This window comes from Sorex araneus, chromosome 9 (assembly GCF_027595985.1).
Source record: "Sorex araneus isolate mSorAra2 chromosome 9, mSorAra2.pri, whole genome shotgun sequence".
NCBI classification, from domain to species: domain Eukaryota; kingdom Metazoa; phylum Chordata; class Mammalia; order Eulipotyphla; family Soricidae; genus Sorex; species Sorex araneus.
In genome coordinates this window covers 47231059-47257594 of record NC_073310.1, presented here as the reverse complement: position 1 = coordinate 47257594, position 26536 = coordinate 47231059, and the positions used below count along the sequence as shown (strand labels likewise).

The window sequence follows — 26536 nt, the reverse complement described above, 5'->3', positions numbered from 1 at the left end:
TGAAGAAGCCTCTTTCTCTCCTCTCACACTTCTCTTAGTAAATTTAGAGAAGAGAGTAAACTGTAAATGGAAACTGTTTTGCTTCACTTAAAAAACAAAGCCAAAACTCTATGATAGCTATAGGTCCAGACTGGCATTTGGTGTATTATTTTGGCTGTAATTGTTTCTCTGGTTTGTACTAGATTCTTTAAGTTTTGCTGAATTATTCGTTTGTACAGTCAGGAACTTTAAAATTTTGTTTTTGTTTTGGGCCACACCCAGTGGTGCTCAGGGCTTACTGCTGGCTCTGCACTCAGGGATCACTCCGGGCAGTGCCTAGGAGCCATATGTGGTACCAGGGATTGAACCTGGTCGGCAGCATGCCAGGCAAATGCCCTACCCGCTGTGTTATTGGCTCCGGCCCGACAACTGTTGAATGCCCATTCTTCCATCATACTTATGTAGACTTCAGAAATTCTTCAGTCACTTGTACATATTGCATCCAAACACCTCAGATTTGTTGTGCTTTTTGTTGGTCTCTGATCCAAGAAGATTAGAAGGATTCAGAGTATTTCTGCCGCTAGACACCAGTCTCGGATCACGAAAGGCTTGAATTTGGAAGTGCTGACCCCGTTTGGTTCATGACTGAATGCCTGGAGTTGGTCTGAGGTCCAGTAATTGTATTGCATCATGCAGTGCTGAGTGTTGGAGGTGCCTGGTGACAAGACCCAGTCACTGCAGTGTCCTTCCCTGGGGATCCAGGACCCTCTTAACATTAGTTTTGTAAAGGAACTCTAATATATAGAATAAAGGAGTATGACCTCTGATAACACAGAATATGTATTTTTAATGCATCTGTTTATCACTTCAAAATATTTCCCAGTATGTAATCGTAGCTGTTAATCCAGAGCATTTAGCTCTGCTTTCTTTTCATTATTTCAGAACTTTCATTACTTCCCATGGGGCAGATAGTACCGTATCTCCATTTTGAAGATGGAAAGACTGACAGATGTAATGATTACTTGACCTGTCTGGGTGTGATTTTGTTCAGGCAAACTATGGAGTACCCAAAACTGGGCGGCGAGAGTAGCTTGCTCCTGCATAGGTGCTCAGGAGTGCATTTTGACTTGTGCCTGCATTTGGAAGTAGTGTCAGTGATAAAATATTCCTTCAGGATTATTTTGCTGGTGGTATGTGTTTGGAATAATTGCTCTGGTACTTGAGTTTTAATAAATATGTAAGCTGGCTTTTAAATGAGTATTTTTTGATTACTTTTAATAGACATTGCATATTATGTGGAATTTTATTAGAGCCTAATTATATACTTTGGCTCTAACACAAAGGGACTTAGTCCTATGCATTCATATTGAGATAAGATTTAAGAGAGTTTTGGGGCTGGACAGAGAGTGCAGCAGGCTGAATGTATGCCAAGTGCAGGAGGACAGGGTCAGTTCTGGCAGGGGCTGCTAGGTGTGGCCCCCAAGCCACCACCCCCCTCAATTAAAAATGATATAATTAGGTATTTGAATTGGAGAATGACTGTTTGCTGAGTCACCTGAAAGAGTAAAGGTTAGTATTAAATCAGTTTCAGCAAGCTAAAACACATAATTTAGCATGAATATCACTTGTACCACTTGTCATCCTGTTGATCTTCGATTTACTCGAGTGGGCGCCAGTAACGTCTCCATTCATCCCTGTCACGTGCTAGTGTAGCCCAATGGCATCTGCTCGCTCCAGGAATACAAAGAGCCTCAAACCGTTCATTCAGGGTTTTGACGAAGATGTCTGACCATCCCATAGGTGGGCGGCCAGGCGGTCTTTTGACGTCCCGTGGAATCCAGTTGGTAACAGCTCTAGTCCAAGCGGTCGTCTCTAAATCACATTACATGTCCGGCCCATCTGATTTTCGACGCCTTGGCAAACATCGAATTCTTGATTGTCAACGGAACGTGATACTCCAAGCATAGCTCTTTCGATTCCTCTTTGGGATACCTCAATAGTGTTCTTGTCCTGTTTTCGTAGGGCCCAGGTCTCTGAGGCTATTTTAGTGCAGGAAGAATGGTGGAGTCAAAAAGATGTGCCCGTAGCCAGAGGTTCTTCATTCTCTTAACCACTTCTTCAACGCCCTTGAAGGCATTCTACGCTGCTCTCTTCCTCCTGTGCAGTTCTAGTGCCAATTTATTTCTCATGTTGAGTTCTCGACCTAGGTACACATAGCTGTTGCATTCAGAGATGTTCGTTCCATTGAGAGCAAATGGAACATCAGGGACTAGTTCGTTTTTCATGAACATTGTCTTGGTGAGATTCAGCTGCAGTCCAACCATTCCACACTCGAGGTCGAAGTCGGCCAGCATTTGTGCTGCTTGGCTAAGGTTTGGTGTTAGAATGATGTCATCAGCGAAGTAGAGGTGGTGTAGTTGCTGACCGTCTGTCTTCACTCCCATTCCTTCTTATTCCTGTTGTCACATGACTTGAGGGTGGCACTGAAGAGTTTTGGTGAAATGGTACCACCCTGCCGAACCCCTCTCTTTATGTTGTTGATCACTTCCTTGTAGAATGGTGAGATTCTGATGGTGAATCCGTAGTACAGCTCGCGGAGGATCCCGATGTGTTGAGTTTGAATACCCTGTTTGGCTAGGGCTTTGACGACCGCTTCAGTATCAACAGAATCAAAGGCCTTCTTTAAATTGATGAACGTTAGAGTGGCATCTTGAACTCTTGTGAAACCTCAGTGAGCTTGGTCACCATGTGGATATGGTTGATCGTGCTGAATCCTTTTCGGAATCCGGCTTGCTCGCTTGGTTGTCCTTCATTTAGTGTTCTACCTATTCAGGATGACTCGAGTGAACAACTTGTAGACGATGGACAATAGGCAGATTGGGCGATAGTTGCCGATGTTGTGGATGTCTCCCTTCTTGTACAACAGAACGGTCCTGCTGGTTTTCCACTGGGACAGAACCTTGCCAACGGACAGGTAGCATGTGAAGAGCCAAGCCAGTGTATTGATGAGTATTGGCGGCAGATTCTTCAGGTGTGCGGATCTGACTTTGTCTGGACTGGGTGTTGTATGTGTCTTTACTAACAAAATGGTGTGTCGGATTTCGGAAGGGAGAACATTGGGAATGACACTGCCTCCACTACCGAGCCACCGCCATGCTCCAGGCCGCTTTCTGGACACTCGGGCTGAGCCTCACGTGTGAGTGAAGCCCCACAGAACCAGGTTAAGCAGAACTTTGTGACCTTGGACTCCAGGCTCAATGGGACCCGGAAAGAGATCTTCTGCCTGCTTCCCCAATCTTCAGTGCCCCAGGGATCACACTCAGACAGCCCACCCCACCGGTGTCAGATAAATACCTCATCAGTTGACCTCCACCTCCACTACTTCCACTTCCCTGCCAACCGCCATGCTCCAGGCCGCTTTGCAACACATCATAAGACACTTAATACCCATTTTCCATCACTCTTGGAGAGCCTGGCAAGCTACCGAGGGTCCCCACCCACATGGCAGAGCCTGGCAAGCTACCTGTGGCATATTCGATATGCCAAAACAGTAACAACAATGGGCCTCATTTGCCTGACACCGAGAGAGCCCCCAATACGGCAGCATTAAGAAGGATAGCAAAGAGAGGCTGATAAAATCTCAGGGACGAACGCACATATGCTGGCATCGGAAGCATTTGTGGAGGACCTGGTGGTGCAAGCGCGGAAGATCAGGTACGACATCATTTGTCTGACCGAAAAGAGAAGGTATCGATCACATCATGCCATTTTCAACACTGGACAAGAATTGTTCCTCGGAACACGCGACAGTAGAGACGTCGGTGGTGTCGGTGTCCTTGTCAGCACAAACTTGGCCATGAACATTGGCTCATTCGAATGCCTAACAACCTGCATTGGCAGTTTCTATCTTTGTCGTCTATGCACCAGCATCCAACTAAGACGAAGAAGAAGTTGAGAAGTTCTACATGGGGCTGGAGAAGTTCTATAAAGAAGACCACACCTTCTACAAGATCATTTTTGCTGATTTTAATGCCAAGATAGGACCAAGAAAGTCACCCGAAGAACTCCACATCGAGACCCATGGCCTAGAATGGAACGAACAGGGTGAGAAACTGTTTGAGTTCATCATGTCGACCAAGACCATCCATGGTAACTAACAGTTCCAGAAGGCCGAATCTAAGTGTTCATGAGAGTCTCCTAGTGGAGAGTTCCACAATGAAATTGACCACATCATATTCAATCGAAGGTTTTGCCTGACCAATGTCGCTGTTGTCCCAAAATTCCAAACGTGATCAGACCACCGTCTCCTTCGTGCAAAATTCTACATCACAGAGCAGGGAGAAAGGACTGCAAAGTTTAAGTTTAAGAAGAGAACTCCCAGACTGACTACCAATTGGGAGCTCTTTGGCACTATTGCGTCAACGTGGGAAGATGCCATCTTTGACAACACTGACAAGGAATACAATCGACTGGTTTAGCAACTCCATGACTGTGTGAGGAATTTGGAGAGTGGGAAAGCCACAAACAGACGCCTGTCTTCAGAAACTCTCGAGCTCATTTGTCAACGTGGTTTGGCATGAACCTCAGGCAATCACAAGCTAACGTCCGAGCTCACAAAGCAATAAAGGAAGACCTCCAGGAGAGAAGAGCAGCAGTATTGGCCAATGTGGCAGAAGCTGGGAAAAGTATTTGCATTGCATGCCTGTCCTTCGCCAACTTCAAGTCCAAGATGACTGCCCTCCGACGTCCTGATGGATCTATCACATCTTCCAGAAGGGCAATGGAGAGGATTATTCATGACTTCTACTCAGATCTCTTCGACAGCCATGTCCACCTGCTCACATACCAAATTCCGCAGGATGCATATGTCATTCCCAGCGTGAACATTTTGAGCTTTAACTCTAACATGACTGGTGTTTCTCTTAATTTAGTTGTATCTTAATTTATTTGTTCTGAGCAATCTAATAAAAATGATAAATAGAGAAATGTTTCTGTGCTGTGAGTTAGCTGAAAATTTGTCGCATTCCTGTGAAAGTAGAGAGCTGGTGAGCTGCAGACTCTTGCTTAACTTAGTGTTGACTGGTCACCTGGATTTTTTCATATCCTGTGACTTTTGCTCTATTTTTGTGTTATGTCTGAGTCTGTAGTTTCAATTAAGTTTGTTATCAGAGGTAGGTATGTCTTGGAAATGTATCCCTAGTGAAGAAAGTTCTTCTTAAGTTTTTGGTTTGTGGTTTCTTTTCTTCTCTAAGTGTCCCAAGAAGTTGAAGGAGCCCTCGTAAGAAAACATAAAATTGGATGAGTGGTGCTAGTTGTTAGAAGGTTCATCCCAAGTGAGGACAGAGATGAAGAGATTGCTCTGTACTTAGAGGACAAGGCTCAAGTTCTTGTCACACATGTATGGAACAGGAATGGTGGAAAGGGGCCAGAGCTTTAGTACTGCAGTAAGGTGCTTTGCCTTGCGTGCAGGATATGGTCCCCCGAAAGCCTGTCAGGAGTGCAGAGCCAGGAGTGAGCCCTCAGAAGTGCTGGCTGTGGCCCTCAAGACAAACGAAAGAATGGTGGAAAGGGAAATTATTTTAATCAGCCTGTTAACAAACAAGCAAAGTAGGATGTTGTATGAGAGTTCTGAGACGGAAGAAACAAGAACAATAGGAGGAAAGTATATACAGACTTCGTATATTTTTTTCAGGGATTATATATTGCTTGTTATTTAAAACTTTTTTTGTGGCCACCCGAGATACGGAAGAGGGGAGAAGGCACATGCAGCACCCCCAGTCTGATCTCTGGCTCTGCGTGGGCTTGCAGGTGCCCCTCTGGGTGGAGCCCCGGAGCCCTAGCGCTGCAGGTGTAGCCTGATGAGCGTCACTTCCTTTGACCTTCCCATTGAACTGTCCATTCAGGAAAGAAATGGAGGAGCCGGGCCCTCGACCCCCTGACCACTGCTCTTTCACCTACGTGAAAGAAAGCCATTCTCTGGGCAGTTTTTCCCCAAATTGAAAAGAAGAAAAAAAAGTTTAAGAAATGTTTTAAAAAATTTTTGTGTACTGAATTTAGTAGTTAATAGGTAGTGCATGGCAGTAAGCATTTCCTCCTGAGTAAACTTGACAGGATCTGCAGGATGATATTTAGAGCCACACATCATTCATGATTATTGATGGATTCTGAATTGAGTTGTGCAACTCCATCCTGAAACCTAGCATTCCTGGAAAGAATCAGATTAGGTGCAGCCCTTCCCCTCTGCCCTCTGTCCATCCAGCTGAGGTGCTCCCCAGAGTCACTTGAAGTGAGCAAACAACTCACTAGGCTGGTGTCCAGGGGAGGCAGCCCCTTATGCTGTGCCACGTTCCTTTAGAGTTTCAGAATGTGGCCTGACAGGTAACTTAGGGGCTATTTTTTGACTCCTTTCCAGAGAACAGTTCTAGAAGAACAGACTTCCTGCGGCCCTAGGCATGTCTTCAGAAGATGATTCTGCAGGCTTTCCTGGTGTGGCATTTAAATAATGTGCTCTGAGCTAAGCTATATTTATGGAGTCTGAGGAAGACTGAAGCAGTAGACGGGCTCACAGCAGACATTTTACAATGGCTCCGTGAGCCGTGGTGTATGTGCACTCCAGTGCTCGAAGCAGTAGAATTGTTGGACAGTTGTAATCCTGTCTCGGTGACTCGTTTGTTTCCCAAATCACATCTCTCTTTGATGTTTTAGGAGCAGGCAGTGAAAACTTACTATAGTGCAATGAATGTGTACAGCCCATTCCTCTTTCTGCATCCACCTTGCTCTTTCTCCGCATGCCAGCTGACTATCCCTTTCCACAAAAATAATTTTATTTTCCAACTCTAATAATTTTCTGTTGTTACAGTACCAGAACAGCACACAGTAGCTTACAGTAATAGAGATATCTTATAGACAAGATATGATTAATCCGTTATCTTGCAGTCTGCTGTGTCAGAACTCTAATGTGGGTGTCACTAAGCTAAAATTAGGGCGTGGCAGTACTTCATGGAATTTCTAGGGGAGAATCTTTCAAAGTAAATGTTCTGACACCTCTGTTTTGTTTATTTTTGCTTGGGGTGCAGGTTTGGGCCACTCCTGCCTGTGCTCAGGTTCCAGATGAGGCGCTGGAGGGGATTGTGGTCTCCTGTGTGGAGGCAGCACCTCACCTGCCGTGCCGCCTCTCTGGCCCCAGCCGGGCTTCTTTCGTTCTGCTTTTTGCTCCTGACACTTCTTCAGCCTTCCTTTTCCATCTTTTGAAATGGGTTACGTCGGATTCACCTAGATACCCTATAGTAAGTGTTCTAATTTAGTCAGGTTAGCAATCTTGATTTCATCTGCAACTGAATTTCCCTTTGCCATGTAAAGTGACATTCATGGAGATTAGGATGTGGACATCCTTGGAACCCGACTGCCTACTTTTGCTCTTTTCTGTGTATCCGTAGTACTTTGATCTATATCAAGTTACAAGAATATCAAGAAGTGATGTTTAAATTTCACAAACTTCTGGAGGGCAGCTTCTGAGTCTGTTTCATCTTTGAATCCTCAGCACTACCACAGCACCTGGTGGACATACAGGGTTCTCGGTAACTGCATGCTGGCAAAACTACTCCAAATCCCTGGTTTTATGTATGAGAAGATTAGAAATTGTGATGAAACAGTGACAGTAAAAATTCTCTTTGATCTTGTCCATAAACCCACTGAAGCTCAGAAGACCCGTGTGTGCAGTCAGAATGTGGTATTGCTGCTGTCTCTCTTGGAGGCAATCTGATATTGCTCATGAGCCTGACTGAAACCAAGTTACCAAAAAGAATTCCTTCTGTGTATCTGAAGACTGCTGCTCTCTGGTTTCTCAGCCCAGCATCTAGTATATGGAAAATGAAGAGAACTTCATTCCAAACATTTACTGACTTGCTTTTAAGGAGTATACTTTCAAAATGTGAGAATGGCCAGATTATGTATGTAAAAACGGAGTGTGTAAATTAAATTATAACAGCTCAATTTGCTTTAATTTATGTTTAAATAGAAATTCTTGTCAATCAGTTTTAGTATGTTTTTAAAAACATTTTTCATGCAGATTTCCATGATTTATTAGTAGGAAGCAAATCTAGGATAAAGAAACAACCCCAGTAACTTGTCCAGGCTGCCTGGTGGGCTGACAGTGTCCCACATCCCAGAAAACAAGTTTTTTTTTTTTTTTTTTTTTTTTTTGGGTCATACTCGGCGATGCTCAGGGGTTACTCCTGGTGGTGCTCAGGGGACCATATGGGATGCTGGGAATCGAACCTGGGTTGGCCACGTGCAAGGCAAATGCCCTACCCGCTGTCCTGTCACTTCAGCCCCCAGAAAACAACTATTGCTAACCAAAACCCACACAAGACTGGCACAAATTCAGGTGGTTTTAAAGTAGTGTAACACATTTGTTTTGGTATTTGACATTTTTAATATCAAATCTAGTCCTGATCTTTAGGTCACACCTGGCAGTGCTCAGGGCTTAGTCCTGGCTCTCTGCTCAGGTGGGACTCCTGGTAGGGCTCAGGGGACCATATGGGGTGCTGGGGGTTGAACCTGGCCGTGAGTGGCTGGGCTTGAACGGCTGTGTGCAAGGCAAGCACCCTGCCTGCAATACTAATCCTCCTCATTCTGCTCATTTTCACTAGTCCCCCACCGTCCTCTTTCTCTTTCAGAAATTGGGATTAAGAATTTGGGGCACCAGTCTGACTGGAAGAAGAAGTGATGGTACACATACACAATGGAATATTACTTGGCTTAAGAAAAGATGAAGTCATGCAATTGGCTAATACATGCATGGATCTGAGTGAGATGGATCAGAGGGAGAGGGACCGACACAGGATGATTTCTCTCATATGAAGGTTATACAGAAACACTAGAGGAATTTCTAGTGCCAAAGGCAGTAGAAATAAAGAGCAGAACTGGTCCTTAGTCGGAACTTACTGCTGAGGGAGGGGGCGTTGGAGGGGTTAGGGAAGAGACCACCCTGGAGTGCTAGAGGGAGGGGTGCCCTCTGGAAGAGGACTAGGTGCTGGAAGGAGGTAAAGTGACCTGCATGATACCCTGTCAGTAACAGTAGGACAGACCACAGTGCCTAAAAGGGGGAAAAAGGAAAACAATGCCCGCCATAGTAGCAGGTTGGGGGGCGGGAGGGAAACTGGGGACACTGGTGAGGGATTCGTGTTGGAGCATTGTATGCTGAAACTCAATCTTGAATTACTTTATAACTTTATAATTCAAAGTGATTTGATTAAAAAAAAGAGTTTGGGGTAGAAAAGTCAGGTAATGTGTAATGAAGCAGTATTTCCTTATTATGTAGTAATTGTTCTCGTTCATGCTTCTTATTTTTCTCTTTAATCTCCTATAAAACTGGCCATTCTATGTATCTTGTATTACTCCTCTGAGTATTCAGCTTATTGGGATAATAACAGTGAAGAAAATATTTTTTCACCAGAAAATTATGGGTATAGTATCCTGGTTCCTGAAGAAAAGCAGTTCGTTGTATGTCTTTCAGTCCCATTTGGTACTTTTTTTTCTCTTGTTTTCATTGATAGGAGAAAGTCTTAAGTTCGTCAGTTCTATATCTCACTGTCTTCATTTAGAACTGAGCCCTCCCAGGGACACCGAAGGGGTGCTGAGCTCTGCCCTCGGAGGAGATTGGAAAGCTGCTCCCTGGTGATCTGGTGATCTCTGTGTGGGTGTTGGAGGTTGTCCCCAAGAGAGGATTGGGGTCTGCCACAGCATAGATGCTACTATACGAGTTTATTTAGCTCATCTTGTGTTTGCTTTTTTTAAGCTGTGGATTTCTAGAGGATTTCTAATGATTCATAAATTAATTTATGTCCCTGTCTGTTAGCAACACCATGTTTCACAGTTAACAAGAGCTCAGGAAAGAGCTCTCGTTACAATAAGAGTTAACGAAACAATAAGAGTTATTTTCTGAAAACCAGACTCATCTTGTAATCCTTGGAAATGGGATCAGGGGAGTCATGGCATATGGAAGCCAATTCGAGAGAACCTGGAAGATGGAAAGCTATCATTATTCTAAAAGCTTTTCATTTGAGTAGTGGTTTTGTTCTTACTGGTTCCTCTCCAAACCATTCACATGCTCATTTGAGTGGTGTTGTGTCTCCCTTATTTACCTTATTTACTCTTCCCTGGTTGATGCATGAGAAAGGACAAATTGCCAAGAAAGTGGGGAGAGCCTAGATCTAGGTAATCGGTGAATTGGATAATTGCCTTTCTTCTTGATCCTGAGTAATTGAATGTTATGCAACGTCCTGTGTTCAGTTAATGGACTGGCTAGCCCCACATGCTGTGAGAGAAAGATCCACTCCATTCTGGGTTCTCTGTTCTGTAAGGGCAGGGCAGGGAGTGCGCCACACTCCAGCTTTACCTTGCTGGGTGTGGTGAATGAAGGAGCTCAGGACAGTTCAACTTGCTGCTTGTGGGATGGGGTCACTCTAACAAAAGAGTCAGGCTGGGCACTGGTCACCCTGTATCTGTGATCACTGGCAGTTTCTTGCCTCATTGTATGAATGTTGAGTAACCCCCAAACCTTCATTTTATTCCCCCTCTACCAGGCAGGAGCCATACCTCATGCAACTTTGTTTTTCTTGGTGATAAGTGGCTAAAAATATTCCCCTGAACCATTGTTTCATAAAGTGGGTAGTATACCCTGTTGCAGGTACTAGGACAGTCTAGGGTGGAAGTGGTGGTAGTTTCAGGAACAAATGCAGGACACTTTGCTTAAAGAAGGTTGATGTCCAGGAGGGTAGATTTCCTTGGGGACACTGAGTGAATTAATTAATTAAATCTTGATTCTAAACTCTGAAGTTTCTAGGACTTGGATGTAATCTCAGCACCAGTGGGGTGGGAAAAATTGGAGATACTAGAGCCAGATTAATCTTTCTGCTTGTTAAGCTCTTGTATTGGACTTAAAGAGGGGATGTGTGAATCAAAATCCTGTGTACATGGTTGATAACACCCACAGCACAGTGCGAGACTGTGGTCTCTTTGCCTTTGCTGTGCCAGTTCGTCGGGAAAACAAACACACACACAGGACAAAAGCAACTTGAAGTATGTAGAAAAGCTTTTTTTTAGAGAAGAAAAGTTGTGTCTAGTGGAGTAGTTTAGTCCTGAGCCTGAGCTCAGCCATTCCTGATGTGCCTGGTAACCTCGTGTCCCCCCCGAGTTCTTTTGTCCCACAAAAAATACTTGGTTGATTGCTTAAATTTCTACCTTCTAATTCCAGTAACAGTAACTTATTATTTAGATGTGTACGTTGTACTGTCAAGATGCCTAAATATTTATTCTCCCCATAGTTTGCAGAGGTCACTTTTTATTGGATTCTTTCCTGAGAGCTCCAGTCTAAAGAAAAAAAGTTTTGGTTGTTTGTGTCAGAGGTTTGGGACATTAATAATTTGAGACTTGCTAATTTGAGTGGGAGAAAGATCCTTAACTTGTAGCATCATTTGGCTTACTTGGCTGTGGATTAAGGAACGAGGAATTCTAGGAGATGTGGGAGAGGCACCAACTTAGTGGTAGGAAAGAAATCAAAATAAACCTCTAGCGTTTGTGTTGTGTGAAAGGACCAGCGACTGAGATCTGGCACCAGAAACGGCAGTGCTGGCAGTGCCTGCGTAACTTTTGAACAATCTGGGGAGACTCCTGTGAAGAGATCTCAGAAACGGCTTCAGCTGGCTGTTGGCTGCCGCTTTTCCTCCCACCTTTTCACATTTCATTTCTCTTACTGCCTCTTCTCTTCATCCAAATGTGTGGTTGGAGGCTGCCCAGGCGTGTTTCTCTTAGTTGTTAGGGGTGAAATGGGGCTTTTCACCCTTAGGCTTAGGGTCTGTTTCTGTCCGCCTAGTCAACTGTATTACACACCCCAGGGCTCTTGGACTCTCAGGTGACTTAAAATCGATATAGACCAAGGAAAGATTGAGGTGGCTGTTATTCTGATTATGCTGCCTTTGGTGTGAGTTTGCATCCGGGGCACGAAGGAAGTGGAACTACAGTGACTTGTATTCTGTTCCCTGAGCAACACTGGGGGGAAGGAGAGAGTGAGAGAGCGAGCTTCTATATTTTGGGGATACTTGGGCTAAATACATACTCAGTGTCCAGATGTACTTGCGAACACCTGCCTTGTAGAAATTTATTGAAATTCAGGATTAGGTGTTTCTCTTCTCTTAGCAGGTGACCTAACAACTCCGTGGAGCTGGAGTCTGATGCAGGGCCCTTGGAGATTTCCTTTCTTCGCCTCCCACTCTCTTGCCTCATAAGCCATGTGGATAGTATTCTTTCGTATTTGAGTTTCCTTCCAGCCGCAGATTTGATGTGGGAACTTCTACAGAGGAAGCCTTGTGGATTTGTGAAACCCTAAACTACTCCTTGTAGTTTGATGAGTAGGCGTTTCATTCGGAGTCTCCCCAGTACATGCTGGGGATTTTGTTTTCTCTCCTGGAGGAGAAACTGCAGTTAATCTGCTTGTTATTCCTTCCCCCCATTTTGAGAATGGATTTTCCGAGCACTTCAATTGGCTCCTTTGAAGAGGTCTCACTTTTATCATTGTCTGGGGGTTTTGTAGTTGCTGATCTGATTGCATTACTTGAAATTGCAGCTTGTCCTTTAAGAGATTAATAGTATTCTTTGGTCAGTGAATTTGTTCTTTCTTCTATTCATTTTTTGATGGAATGACTGGGATTTTTTTTTTTTTTTATTAAGCTTTGTGAGTGCTCTGTGGATGTTAGTCCTTTACCTGATGATTGGTGTGCAGATAAACATGCTCTCCCATTCTGAGTTTCTTTAGCCATGAAAACTTTTTTTAGCTTGTAGGCCCACTTGTTTATTTTTGGTTTTGTTATCTTTGCCAATGGAATGGGATGAAACCATTGAAAATAACTTTGTTTTTCATATTCTGAAGAGCTTTCCTGTTTTCCTTAATTTATCTTACGGATTCTGACCTAATACCGCTTTGATTTGTATTTGGTGTGAGATATGGAACCAGTTTCCTTTTTTTTGTGGGGTGAGGTAGGGTGGGAAGTTGTATGTGGCTTTCCAGTTTTCCCAGCACTGTGAATCAAACCATAGTATTTTGATTACTTTTTTTTTATAGTTTGATTTAAAATCGGGGACTGTGATACTGCCCATTTTTGCTCATTTTTTCCTCAAAATTGCTTTGTTTATTTGAGGGAATTTTATGGTCTCATGTAAATTTCAGTGCATTTGTTGTGAGTCTCTGAAGAATATCATTGGTGTTTTGGTGGGAATCACATTTGAATTTGTGTGCCTTGGGTAGGACAGACATTTTATTTTAATCTTTGCTTTTTGAGTCACACCCGGTGATGCACAGGGATTACTCGTGGCTCATGCACTCAGGAATTACTCCTGGCGGTGTTTGGGGGACCATATGGAATGCTGGGAATTGAACCCGGGTCAGCTGTTTGCAAGGCAAACGCCTTACCTGCTGTACTATTGCTCCAGCCTTAGTACAGACATTTTAACAGTGTTAATTCATCCAGTTCACAAACATGGAATATTTTCCCATTTCCTGGCATCTTCCTGTATTAATTTCAGTAGTGTTTTCAGTGTCTAAATTTTTAGTGTATAAATCTTTCATGTCATTAAGTTGATTCTTAGTTATTTGATACTTTTGGACACTATTTTAAATGGAGTTGTCCTTTTTACATTCTCTTCTAGTTTGCATGTAATGCAAGAAAATTACATGTTGTTCGTATGTAAGAAATTTTTGTGTATTGATTTTTGTAGCCTGTTTGCTTTATTGCTTCTAAGGCTTTTTAATGGTGTCTTAAGGATTTTCTATGTGTATTTCCATGTCAGCTCTTAATAACGATAGTTTAACTTTTTTGTTTTGAATACGTTTGATGTTTTTCCTTACCTAATTGCTGTGGCATGGGTTTCCAGAACTATTCACTAATGGAGAAACTGGACCCGCAGGCTTGTGACTGATCTCAGGACTTTTGAGTTTTTCATCACTGAGTGTGATGGTGGCTGTGGGCTTTTGCTGCTTTTGCTCTGCAGGGAGGGGTGTCTTTGGGCCCTCCTGACAGTATTCAAGGCTTACTCCTGTGCTCAGAGATCACTCCTGGTGGGCACTGGGGATTGAACAGGGGTTGCTAGACAGTCGCCTAGTAAAATAACTGGGACATAAACAATCCAAATGTTCAATGATATAAGAACAAGTATATATGTGAGATTATATACATATGTGTATGTATATGCACACACATATATAATGGGGTATATGTAACTTTAAGAAAAGAGGAAATTTTGTAATTTGCTATGATTCGGGTAGAACTGGAGGGAATCATGTAAACATAATTCAGAGGGACAAGAACAGATACCGAGGATCTCATTTGCCTCTGGTTTGTAAAGAAACAAACATGTGCAATATTGAATGGAAACAAACCCTTGACCTTTGATTGCGAAACTTGGATCACCAAGCAGTGTGGCACACAGGCTAGGTGTGTGGCGAGTGTATTAGAGGAGATGTGGGCTGTTTGGAAGCTCTTGGGTACCTTGGTGTTGGTGAAGGTGTAATGATTTTGTACATAAAACTGTGAAGATTAACAAGATGCCTACAGTTTTTAAAAATCAGACCAAAAAAATGCTCAGTTAAGAAATCCTGTTTCTGGAGAGAGAGTGTGTGCAGCCTATTTGATTCAATCCCTAGCATCACATATGTTCCTGAGCACTGCCAGAGTGATCCCTGAGCATAGCACACCTTCAAAGAGAAATCAAACCAAAAAAGAAAAAAAATCCCATTTTTCTGTGCTACAAACTTAAGGTTATTTTTAAAAAACAAGCAAACCATAATTCTCGATTTTTCACAGCAGTATTGTCTACTACTGTTTATTGGAGAATTGGATGTGGGAATTTTGATGTTGTGGTGTATACTTAAAACAGTATTTTCAATGTCAGAGAATTCAATACATGAAAATAATGTTCTTCCTCCTTCCTTTATTTTTCTGGAGTCTTAAAGCATTCTGTAATGGGGTGGGTTAATTTAACAAGTTGGATAGTGAAATAGTTGCTGTGGAAACCTTAGCATGGCTTTCCAGACAACTGTGTTTTTCTGTTGAATAGTAGGCATACTGTGGCAGTGATCTGTTATTTTCACATGTGCTTTCTTTGTATCTTCTGGGAGCAAGAGAAGAAGGTAGAGAAGAGACTTTTGAATGTGTGTGTCCAGAGCATGAAATAAACTCTGAAGGGCTTGCAGAGTTGTTGAGAGCATATGGTAGTTGTGTTCTGTGATGAGGTTTTAGCAACTTTGTGACATTTGTTTATTATGCTGAATGCCATGCACCTAAAATCCTTGGACTTACACTGTTTTTGTGATGGTTCCTTCGCAAGTCTTGCAGATGTAGAATAAGAAGGCAAAGAAGAGAGCAGAAGATCTGTGTGAGGCAGCACTGACTAGCCTGAGGAGAGAACTTTTGAGGTGTGTGCCTTGTGATTTTAATGCTTATCTGTACCGTGCATTCTTCATCATTTCTGAGGTGATACTTGAAACTAGAATCTACAGAGGATCACAAAACATCGTCTTCTAGCTCTGTTATTTCCAAATTACATTGATTATCTGCCATTCTCCTCCTTGAACAGCTAAAGCAGAAATTGGTGTTGCCGGGCAATGGGTCACTTCTAAATTTGCCAAAGTAGTTGGTGGCTGGCGATGGCAGAGACAGCCACTGGCTAATTTTAAGGAAGGACATCATTCTCCGAAGTATTTTGTTCATTTCTTCCTTTGCTGTTCATTTGTATGCTGTTCATTTCTTCCTTTGCATGGAGTGATGGAAAGAACTTAGGGAATTTGATTGCTGGAAGAGAAAGTGAACAGAAAATCGCCCGTTTTGCTTGAGAATGTTGTCGATGTAATAAACAGAGGCTTGGAGAAACTGACAGTAGGAATTGATGACAGTAAGCCAACAGGGTTTGGGGACATGGTGCAGCTTTTGATGTTTCCAGTCTCCTTTCTTTGCCTAGTACCATAGGGACTTTTTTTTTTTTTTTTTTTTGCTTTTTGGGTCACACCCGGTGATGCACAGGTGTCACTCCTGGCTCTGCACTCAGGAATTACCCCTGGAGGTGCTCAGGGGACCATATGGGATGCTGGGAATCGAACCCAGGTTGGCCGCATGCAAGGCAAACACTACCTGCTGTGCTATCACTCCAGCCCACCATGGGGACTTTTAAGCATTGCAGATGTAGCCTTGGAGACCCTGGTTATCATTGACACCACAGTACCCAAGTGGCATCGCCTCCTCAGATCCTCAGGCCCTAGCACTGACCCGTTGGCCAGGTTGGCTGGGTATCGCCGAGCGGGGGCGAGGGCTGGCGTTGGAGCCTGCTTGGGAGACCTCTCCCTACATAGTGCCAACAAACCATATTGATTCTTTTTTTTTTTTTCTGGGTTTTTATTTGTGGGTGGTATCCCCAGCGATGTTCAGGAGTTACTCCTCGCTTTGCACTCAGGTGGGACTTGGGGGACAATATGGAATGCCAGGGATTGAACCCGGAGTGCTGTGGTATGCTAGGCAAGCCTCCGACCTGCAGTGCTGTCTCTCCGGAGGGCCCCTGATTCATTATCAATGGCTCTATTTATATTCTTGCCTTCATTCAGTTCTGAATTCTTACTCTTTTATTCTGGTTCTGGAGAAAATAATAAGAATTTGTATTTTTGCTTGAGGTGACTTTGTTTTCCTGTTAAGCGTTGCAACCAACTGTTACCAAGCTCCTGAACCCAGTCCTGCTCCGGGGCCCTGGATGCCCCATAGCCAGCTGCTACCATGGGAGTAAGTCCTACATCTCCCTGGATGGTTCCCCTCGAATACCAATGAGCTGGCGTGGCAGGGCCCGGTCCGTACATGACTTCAGCGCCTTCGCTGCCTGCTTGCTCAGAGCTTTGTCTGGGACAGTCTGCAGCACTGCGACAGTATTGGCTGGGGCACGGCGTGCTGCCTCTGCAGCTGCTGTCTGGTGTCTGGCGTGGGGCAGCTGCACTCAGGTCACACACTCCACACTCCACCAGGTTTGAAGTAGCTGCAGGCAGCTGGCAAGTAACAACTGTCACACAAGAAAGGCTGGGGCCTGAGTAGTGAGAGCGAGAGGAGCAGAGCTGGGAATAGGACAACATGATGCTCAAGTTCAAAAGACATGTTTTAATTTAAACTGGCGTGTGGATTATGCCCAAAGAAGAGAGCCGTAGTCTCTACTTTAAAGAACTCACCCGAAAGAGAGAGATTTATAGATATGCTGCCCTTCTGTGAAAAAGTTTCTTCTGGTTCTTCTATGCAGCTTAGTAAAAGAAACACAAAGGAAGGGAAACAAACCCAACTTTTTCCATCTTAGGAGAAAACTAGAGACACGTGAATGAACAATGTCAGAGCTCTGAAATCTAGGCTCACACAAATACTGAAGACAGAAGGGCCAAAAAGAGTTTCATATTATCAGTAGGACCAAGAAAGGACATGGGGGATGACACAAGACTAACTTGGTTCTCTGCTCTAGGGAAATTCACTCCCTGCAGAGAAAGGAAGGTGAGAGTTACTATCTCTCTTAGTAACTCTCTCAGTTACTAAGAGAGATTTAAAAATAATTACTTTATTCCAGGGGCTAGGGGCAGTAGTACAGATAGCATCTTCAGTGCTTCGTAGGTAATTCATTGTTCTTTGTTTTGAGCCATAGTTGGTAGTGCTCAAGGCTTACTCCTGGATCTGGACTCAGGATCACAAATGATGAGGCTTGGGGAGCCATAGTAAGTTGGGGAGCCATCTTGGGGCAGCGGTATGCAGAGCACACGGGCCTTACCTGCTGTGTTCTCTCTCTGGCCCTTGCAGGTCCTTTTTGAGGAACTTACAGAAATGTTACAAATTCAGGTGAACAGTCCTCTGCTTTATTCAAGAAGGGAGGAAAGCAGCTTCTGTGCACTATGAATTGGTGATCTTGACTTCTAGGGAAAATGCTACAGAAATTGCTGTTTAATTTGATTAAGTCTAAAAAATGATAAGTCAGATTAACAAAACATTTAACCTAATTCAGCTGGTCATCTAAATTTTGGATATTTAGAAGACAAAGAAGGGCTAAGAGAGGCTAAATTCGAGCAGAAGTGAGAATATGTGTATTTATTTATAAAAGAACTGCTGGGCGGTCAGTGCTCCCGAGCTCAGCTGCTAGGTCCAGATCCCCGATGGGCGGGTTTCTTCCACTCTTGGTATAGGGTGAGGTGCCAGGATGTGCGTTTCTGGATCTGCACGGGACACTGCACCGGCTGATTAGAGAGCCAGTGCTCATACATTTTCTGCTGCTGGATTTGGGGAAGATTGAACATCTTGGAAAGTATAGAAAACCACGTTGGTTTAACATGTTAATGATTGTGGGTGCTGTGTGGAGGAATTCTGATGGGCCAAATAATGGTATGCAACTTTGTTGTCACCATTTTACAACTGAACAGGTTGATTTTCCTTTTTTCTGTTTTCTTCGGGGGGGGGGGGAGTTGTGACTCCGCAGCTGTGTTCAGGGCTCACCCCTACTGATACTCAGCCGATGGGGTGCGATGCCTCAGTGCTGAGGCCCGAGGCTTTGGTGTTCCTCAGGTCCTGTGTTGCTGGACAGAGGCCCCCAGGGTTACAGCAGCGTGCTCTGGGCCATGAGGTGCTGGGGGTGAAACTGACATGGGCTGCATCACCCTCTGCTTCCTCCCATCCTGCCCCCCACATTTTATACTGTTTTGTCACAGAACCCATCCAGCCCCTCAGGGGTGCCACTTGAGTTCATCACGTGAAGAAGTAAGCTTCCCCACCTGAGAGGGAGCAGAGAGTTGAAGATAAGCGACCTTGAAATTTATTGTCTACAAAAAGATCAGATATTTAGGCCAGAATGATAGTACAGCAGGTAGGGAGCCTTGCCTGAGGCTGACCCGGGTTCAATCTCCAACATCCCATATAGTCTCCGGAACCCTCCAGGAAGAAGCACTTAGCAAGCAGCGCCAGGTATGGCTCCAAAACAAAAAACAAAACAAAAATCACTTATTGGGCTACTGCATGGAAGAGTCATAGATCAATAAAAACACTCCTTCAAGGACCTCATTCTAGATGGGCAAAAATTTTATTATAGATGATGTTTTATTTTAATCAGTGAATTGACTTAATAACTGATGTATCAAAAAATAACAGTGTATCTTAATTTCAGAGAGCAGAAATGAGGGAAGGAGTGACCATGGGAGGCAGAAGATAGAAGAGAAATATTCCCAGAGGGAATGAAATGTAGGTTTTGAAGGTTGAAATTTCTGAGTGGGCAAGAGGTTCATGTGATTCTCGGCAGTTATATTAGAAGAGGCTAAACTTGGAGTTGAGATGGGATGACTTGTAGCAGAGTAGAAGTAAAGAAGAAAGATAGGAAAGAATGAAGTAGATTGAAGAGCTTTCCAGGGGGTGGTATTGGCATAGGACTCCGTGTTCTGTGTGGATGGATAAATGAGAAGTCTAGATGATTCCAGTAGTGACTTAGTGGAGGTTTGTGCTAAAATATTAAGATTAGGAATACAGCAGAAAAAAGAGCAAGATTAAAATTGATACTTTTGTTGTTGTTTTGTTTATATGAATGAAACAATCAGATGAAGATGTACATCAGGCCAGCCATGGATGTTTGACCCTGCCCCAAAATGTCTGCTTGCGCCTTTTTAGCATGTAAGTGGTAATACCACAGGAGTGAATGAGTTTGCCCAATGAGGCTGTGTAAAGTATGGAAATTGCGCGGACACTCTAGACATTCAGTGTATGACCTGGTCTAGGAGATATTTTGAAGGAGCCATTGGAGGAGATAGAGGGAGTATTCTCAGTGGGGAGAAGCAGGAGGAGAGTGTTACGGAGGGCGTGTGCAGGCCAGAGCTGAGCAGTTGAAGGTTGCTTTGGGGTTCCAGGAGTAAGGCAACAAAATAGTACCTCTCAAGTGGGAGATGAGGTATTCAGAGATTTTCAAGTAAGAGAAGTTTGGACCAACTTTTCAGAAGTTGACTGAGAAGTGAAGGCTAGAGACAGTTACAGTAGTTAATCAGCACATAGATCTCTTGCTCCCTTTTTGGGTATCTTTTCATTGTTTTTTAGCTTTGGGGTCAAACTTGCAATGTTCAAGAGTTACTCCTTGCTCTGCACTCAGGAATCACTCCTAGTACTCAGGGAACCACGTGGGATCACACCCATGTCGGCTGCATCCAAGGCAAGCACCATACCCACTGTACTGTCTCTCTAGGCCCTCTCTTTTGTAAAGGTGAAATACAGAGCCAGGGGGGGTTGAACTTCACTTCTCAAATTCCCTGTGTTGGCTTTATTTAAAGAGAGGAGTATCTGTAACTTTTTAAACATGGGACACATCTGTTTTATCTTGCCATATGACAGATTGTGCAAATTCAGCAGCTTAAAACAGTGTGGTTATAAAAGGTTTCAGTAAGTTTATAGCTGCTTCTTTGGCCAAATCTGGATATGGTTTTACTGGGTCCTGTGCTTTATGCTTTTCAGAAAACTAGTCAAGTGTTGATGTGGCTGAGGATGATTCATCTGAAGGTTTCTACTGGGGGAGGATTTACTTCCAAGCTGACTTGCCAAATCTTTTACTCAAGATTCAAGATACATAGAGTCATAATACACAAACATAATACATAATGCACTGTGTTTATGTGTACATAATACGTAGAGTTATAATTCAAGTTTTGGATTTGGAAAAGAGTCTTGCCAAACCTTGCTAAACCTTTACATTTCTGCCAGACTGTGTTAGATTTAATTGAGAAAGTGGCAGGAGAGTGCAGGTTTTCTACTCCTTTCAAATTTTTTCATACATAAAATTAGGTGGCAGTGATGTGATTGTTGTCTTGTTTCAGACATAAAAGAGTGTTTTACAGATGGGTTGGAATGGGGCCCAGTTGGGAGAGGAACTCCAAATCACTTGCTTCCTCTGGCCTTCTTACCCTGAAGATGATTTCACTCATGATTACATATGGCCAGTAGGAGCAAAATAAATTCACACAGGTGAGGTTACAGGAAACTGGAGGAGGAAGAGTCCAACCCAAGCCCTGCAGGAGGAATTAAAGTACAGGAGTATTTGTGGATTCATTGACAACAGGACACAGCAGCTCACACTATGTGACTATTGGCAAATCATTTACCTTCTCTGCCTTAATTTATTCATTAGTGAGTGGGGTTATGAAGTGAATGTAAAATGACTAAAGTTTAGTATACTGTCATAGTACTTACCATCATCGTCAACATCACTGTCCTATGTTAACAAAAGTCCGTAGTTCATCCTCCGCTAGCAAGATTGTTCACAAGATCTGCTGTTCTCATGTGTATTTAGTTTTATCGACTGGGGACAGAAAAGTTGATTTTGGCCAGATTCAGCTAAAATGTTTGAGCATGTTTTACTTTACTTAAGGAGAAGGTTAAACTGCAATTCCTCAGGATGCCTTTGTAAATACTGGATGCCTTGTTTTTGATTATGCATGATTTTAATTCTCAAGCATTTGTCTTCTGTGACTTCTCTTAGGCATTCAGGGGGATCATATCTGCATCTTTTAATTGCGTTAATTTAACTTGCTGCATCTAGTAATTAAGAATGGGACAGCTATCAGACCTGACTTCCCCATGCTCCAGAGAATTGAGAGGACCTCACTACAGATTTCAAGGTTCTCTCAACGTGTTTCTGGATTGACAGAGCCAGGAGAGTGAAGAGGAAAATCCTAGAAATAGTTTACCTCTCCAGCAGTCTTCTGTTGTCTTTTCCCAACCTCCCAAAAAACCTGAACAAGTATGCAGTGTGACACTCAGCTGTGAGATTTGTAGTCAGTCTAAAAAAGCATTAAGCTCACTCACTGCCTTTTGGACTGTCTCCTCTAGGAAAAATCGTCAGTAAAACTTGAAGTAGAAATTGTTAAGTGTAAATGGGTTTTGTGCCACAAGGTAGAAATGGGATCAGTTAGCTTCAATTTTAGTAAAGGTTTGAGCGTTTGTATCAGAAGTGCCTTTTATTATATTGGGACTTGCAAACATGATGGCTTGTGTGCAGAGAGACAAAAAATGCTTTTTTTTTGGGTGGATTATTTTGTGACTTGTCCTACACTAGCATGTACCAGTGGCTGCGTTCAGTTTGTTGGTAGAGTGGAACGACTCTTCTCTTGATTATCATATCTAGTCAGAGAAACCTACTGTGCCACCAATCTTTCTAAGAGGGGTAAACTGGGAAGTACAGATGGAAACACGCCATTGTTTGAACCTGCAGAGGAACTGACCAAACACTTTTCCCATATTAAGCTCCACGAGACGTCTGCAGCAAAATTATACATTAGGTGTTTCTCTTGTTCATAGGCCTTTACTGTGCTCTCAGGTGTGGTGAGGTCATGATCCTACATAAAAGTGATAAATGGGACAGCAGCGTGCTGCTGGGACAGGGGAGAGAGCACAGGCGCCTGAGGTTTGTAAGGGATGATGGATGAAAGTGTGACTGAAATTGAACTGACCCGGGCTTATGTGAGATCAAGCATAATTACTTCACTATGCTCAGTCTCCTCCTCTCTGTAATGGAGATAATCTGTGTTTTACATCCTATGCTGTCTCTACTATACTCTACTAAATACCGTCATTAACAGTTGTGAGTTAGTGCACGTAAAACACTTAGGATACTATCTGGACAGTCATTGAATGCTCAGTTGTATTACTATTAGAAGTTATTGAGCATTGAGTGTTTTTCGTATTTTGGCTGTTGTTAATAGTACTGCAGTGAACATAGGTATGTGCATATCTACTCAGATTACTGATTTTTGTGTACTGAGTTAGGAGTGAAATTGTTGAATCATGGTAATCCTTTTAAAAGTTTTTGAGAAGGCCAAAGAGAAAATAGTGTTAAAGCTTTTGCCTCTCATGTTGCTGACCCTGGTTTAATCCCCCAACATAGTGTATGGTTCCCTGAACACCGTTAGAAATGACTCCTGAGCAAAGAACCAGGAATAGCTTCTGAACACCACAGGGTGTAAGGCATGCCCCCTCCCCTAGTCGAAATATATATATTTTTAAGAAATCTCAAGATTTAAAATTGTTATGCTAAGTACAGACATGAAGAAAATGTTTAGGTAGAGAAATCGTGGCTGAATGATCGGACAGATCAAAGGTAGGAAAATACATGTAGTGGGAAGATTGACTTGGAAGCAGCTGGAATAATTAATACACATTTGCTTCGGGTTTATCAAAGAGAGGAAGCACTGGAATCATTGAAAAAGGCTGGAGGCTGGAGCAATGTTTCATGGTAGGGAGCATACCTTGCACATGACCGGCTCTGGTTCGAAAACCAACACCCATATTGTCCCCCAAGTCTCACTAGGAGTGATACCTGGTAAATCCTGAGGGCATTGTGGCCCCCAAACAAACAAAATCTGGATCACGTTGGATCTTTTCAGTGTGGAGGGCATCTAGAGGCTGAGAGAATGGAGGTATTGGAGAACTGTCAAAACTAGGTTCCATAGTTGCCTCACTCACGCTGGCATTATCCTTAATCATGTGAGTTGGGCTTGAGTCCTTTTATTTCTTAGGGTCTGTAAGATTCTATGTACAGACTGGGAATGCGACTCAAAGGGTAAAGCACATGCCTTGTTTATGTGGGGCTCTGAGGTGTGAGCTGTGGCTCTGACCCCAGCCACCACCAGGTAAAGCCCCAGTTATTTTAACATCAGTAACAGAAACAACAACCAATATGTAATTTAATATACATATATATAATAGGTTATTGATTGCTACTCTAATTCTTCTAATTAAAAGAAATACAACTCAGCATATTCCAGATTTGGTCCTGCAAATGATATTTTCCTTTTCTGATTTTATTTTTCTCCATGTGATAGTGTGGTGACTTCCTTTCTTGATTTTTGCTGTTGTTGTTGTTCTTAATTTGATATTAAGCCTGTACTTGCCTGATTTTTTTTTGGGGGGGGTTATCTCTCTTTTACAGATAAAATTGTGTCATCATATATGTAAATTTTAGAAAATTTTATGTAAACCATTTTCTTCCCTGGACGGTTTTCCTTATGCTTTATTTTATTATTATTTTTTTTTTGGTTAGGTGTGGTTTTAAGTGATGGCTGAGCTTGTCATAGCCTTCTCTCTGACAAGAAGAGCTGTGGCGAAGTTCTGCATTTCTCTGCCATGTATATGCATTGGAGCCAGTGGAATCTGGCCAAAGGCCCTGCTGGGCGGCATGGAAGGAGCTTGAGAAACTAGGTCTTCCTGGGCATGCTTGGTCTTTCTCCGTGCTCTCCTCTGGTTTCTTATGAAGATGAGAAGGGGGTGTGATATTTTTACGCCTTTGACTTGGCACAGATGGTTTTTGGTGACTTTATAATGACTTTTTGTATATCTTAAGTTCTAGGCTCAGTAAACATGAAAAATGACTAGGGTGTGATTTGAATGATGCAAAGCCCACATCTAGAATCCCAGTGACTGGGATTCTAGAATGTGAAATGTGGGATTCTGTGATCACTTTATTTAGTCCCAGATAATCATGGGGAAAATTATCTTACCTCAAAATGTCATTTCAAGATGAAAACAGTGTCTCATCTGAGGAGTAGAGCTGAACGCCGGACCCGGTTCTCCGGCTGCTGCAGCACTTTCTTATACCTGGACTGAATGGGAATTGGGAATCATTCTGAATTATGATGTGAAATTGAGATGGGCAGGAATCTGAATCCTCACTTAAGTTCTTTTGAGTTCTGTATTTGGCTGAAAAAATGTATCATTGTTTACTAATTCAGAATCATATCCTGTAGCATTTTTAGCCAGATTGAGTGCGTCATGGCCACACGTAGATTTGCTTGTTTCCCGTATTCTTGAGCAGCACAGCCGGCTGAGTTGGTAGCTCGCTCTTTCCCAGGAGAGCTGGGCCCCAGCATGGCTGCTCAGAGAGGACTGTGTGTTCCTGCTGTCTGATTTTCCTAAGGCTTCGTATGAAAGAGGAGGAAATAAATGTCTTCCTTAGGGTGGCTTTTCTGGTTTCATCTTTCTGCTGCCTTTTCTTCTGTGGCAGCATACTCTGGGCTGTACTGTAGATCAGAGACACACAAACATTCCTTGACATCACACAGGTGTGTTATGCTGCTCTCTCTTTTATTGGAATAAACCCAGCTTCATTGCCTCAGCTTGATGTGGTTTGCAGGACCAGTGCCTTCCATTCCTGTCTGGTTCCCTTTGCTGTTTCTCTGGAGCCCCTGACCAGGTCACCCAGAGCTTGCTGGTTTGCTTTCATTTTGCTTTTCCAGTCTAAGACCAGGCATTTCCTTTTTACTGCCTTTGGTATTGGGGAGAGTCAGGCTGCTTTTACTGGGCATATAATTAAAAAAAAAATTTTATTAGTGAATCATTGTGAGGTACAGTTAGAGACTTAAAAACTTTCTTGCTTGCGTTTTAATCATACAATGATTGAGTACCCATTTGGTTGTGGTTTGCAATAGAAGTATTAAATAGCCATCATGTTCAGTCTGTAGTCTACTTTCAGTATGCATCTCCCATCCCGAGCTTGTTACTCTTTCCTTTTTTTTTTTTTTAAGTGACACCCCCCCCCCCAGCTTGATACTCTTTCTTATGCAGACACTAATTCTTCCTTAGAGCACATTTTGTTAGTTTTTTAAAAAATTTTATTTATTTTTTATTGGATCACTGAGATAGTTACAAAGCTTTCAAGTTTGAGTTTCAGTCATACAATGATTGAACACCCTCCCTCCACCAGTGCACATTTTCCATCACCAGTGTTCCCTTCCCCCACCCCCTCCCACTTCCCAACCTTCCCCCTGCCTCTGTGGCAAATAATTTTCCACATACTCTCTCTCTACTTTTGGGCATTATGGTTTGCAATACAGATACTGAGAGGCAGTCCCCTCCCCTTGAAATCAGTTTATCTCTTTTCTTTCCTCAGTCTCGTTTTGCATCAAATCTTTATTTTTGCTTTTCCAGTCTAAGTTGTTTTTCTTACTAATAGCAAACACGAAATCTAGTAGTTTTTCTAGTCTGGACATTTGTGTTCAAACCTGGGTAAATTTTAGCTAGATCCTCATGACAATCTCTCGAGGCATATATTTCATCGCCCCCATTTTGCAGATGTGAAACAGAATGGGTGAGTAACTACCCTGTATCATCAAGTTAGTGTGAGAAGAAACCAAGGCTTGAATTTACACAGCTTGGCTATGGATCCTGTTTTTGTAAACACTGATTTGTATGCCTTGTTCTCAGTGCCTCTGTCCTCTGGAATGTTCTTTCTCTCAAGGCTGTGGTCTCAGGATTAGTAGTGGCTTGCTTAATTATATAGGTAGTTGTGTTTGGGGGGGAGCACTGGCTTTAGAGTTGGATCTGGGGTTCAGGCTCCAGTACGCACCCAATTGTGTGACTTAGGTTCAGTTTACTTAATGTTCTCTGATCTCAGGTTCCTGTCTTCTGATTGACATTTGAGAGAACTGAAAACGAATAAGTAGCAAGGCATTGGGCATACACTAGATGTTCAGAAAAATGGC

The 26536-nt window shown here is 43.0% G+C and overlaps 1 protein-coding gene across 1 annotated transcript in view; it reads left to right on the top strand.

Annotated features, from left to right (window-relative positions):
- Positions 1-26536, top strand: part of CCNY (cyclin Y) — a 171013-nt gene that overhangs the window by 42325 nt on the left and 102152 nt on the right. The window lies entirely within an intron of this gene.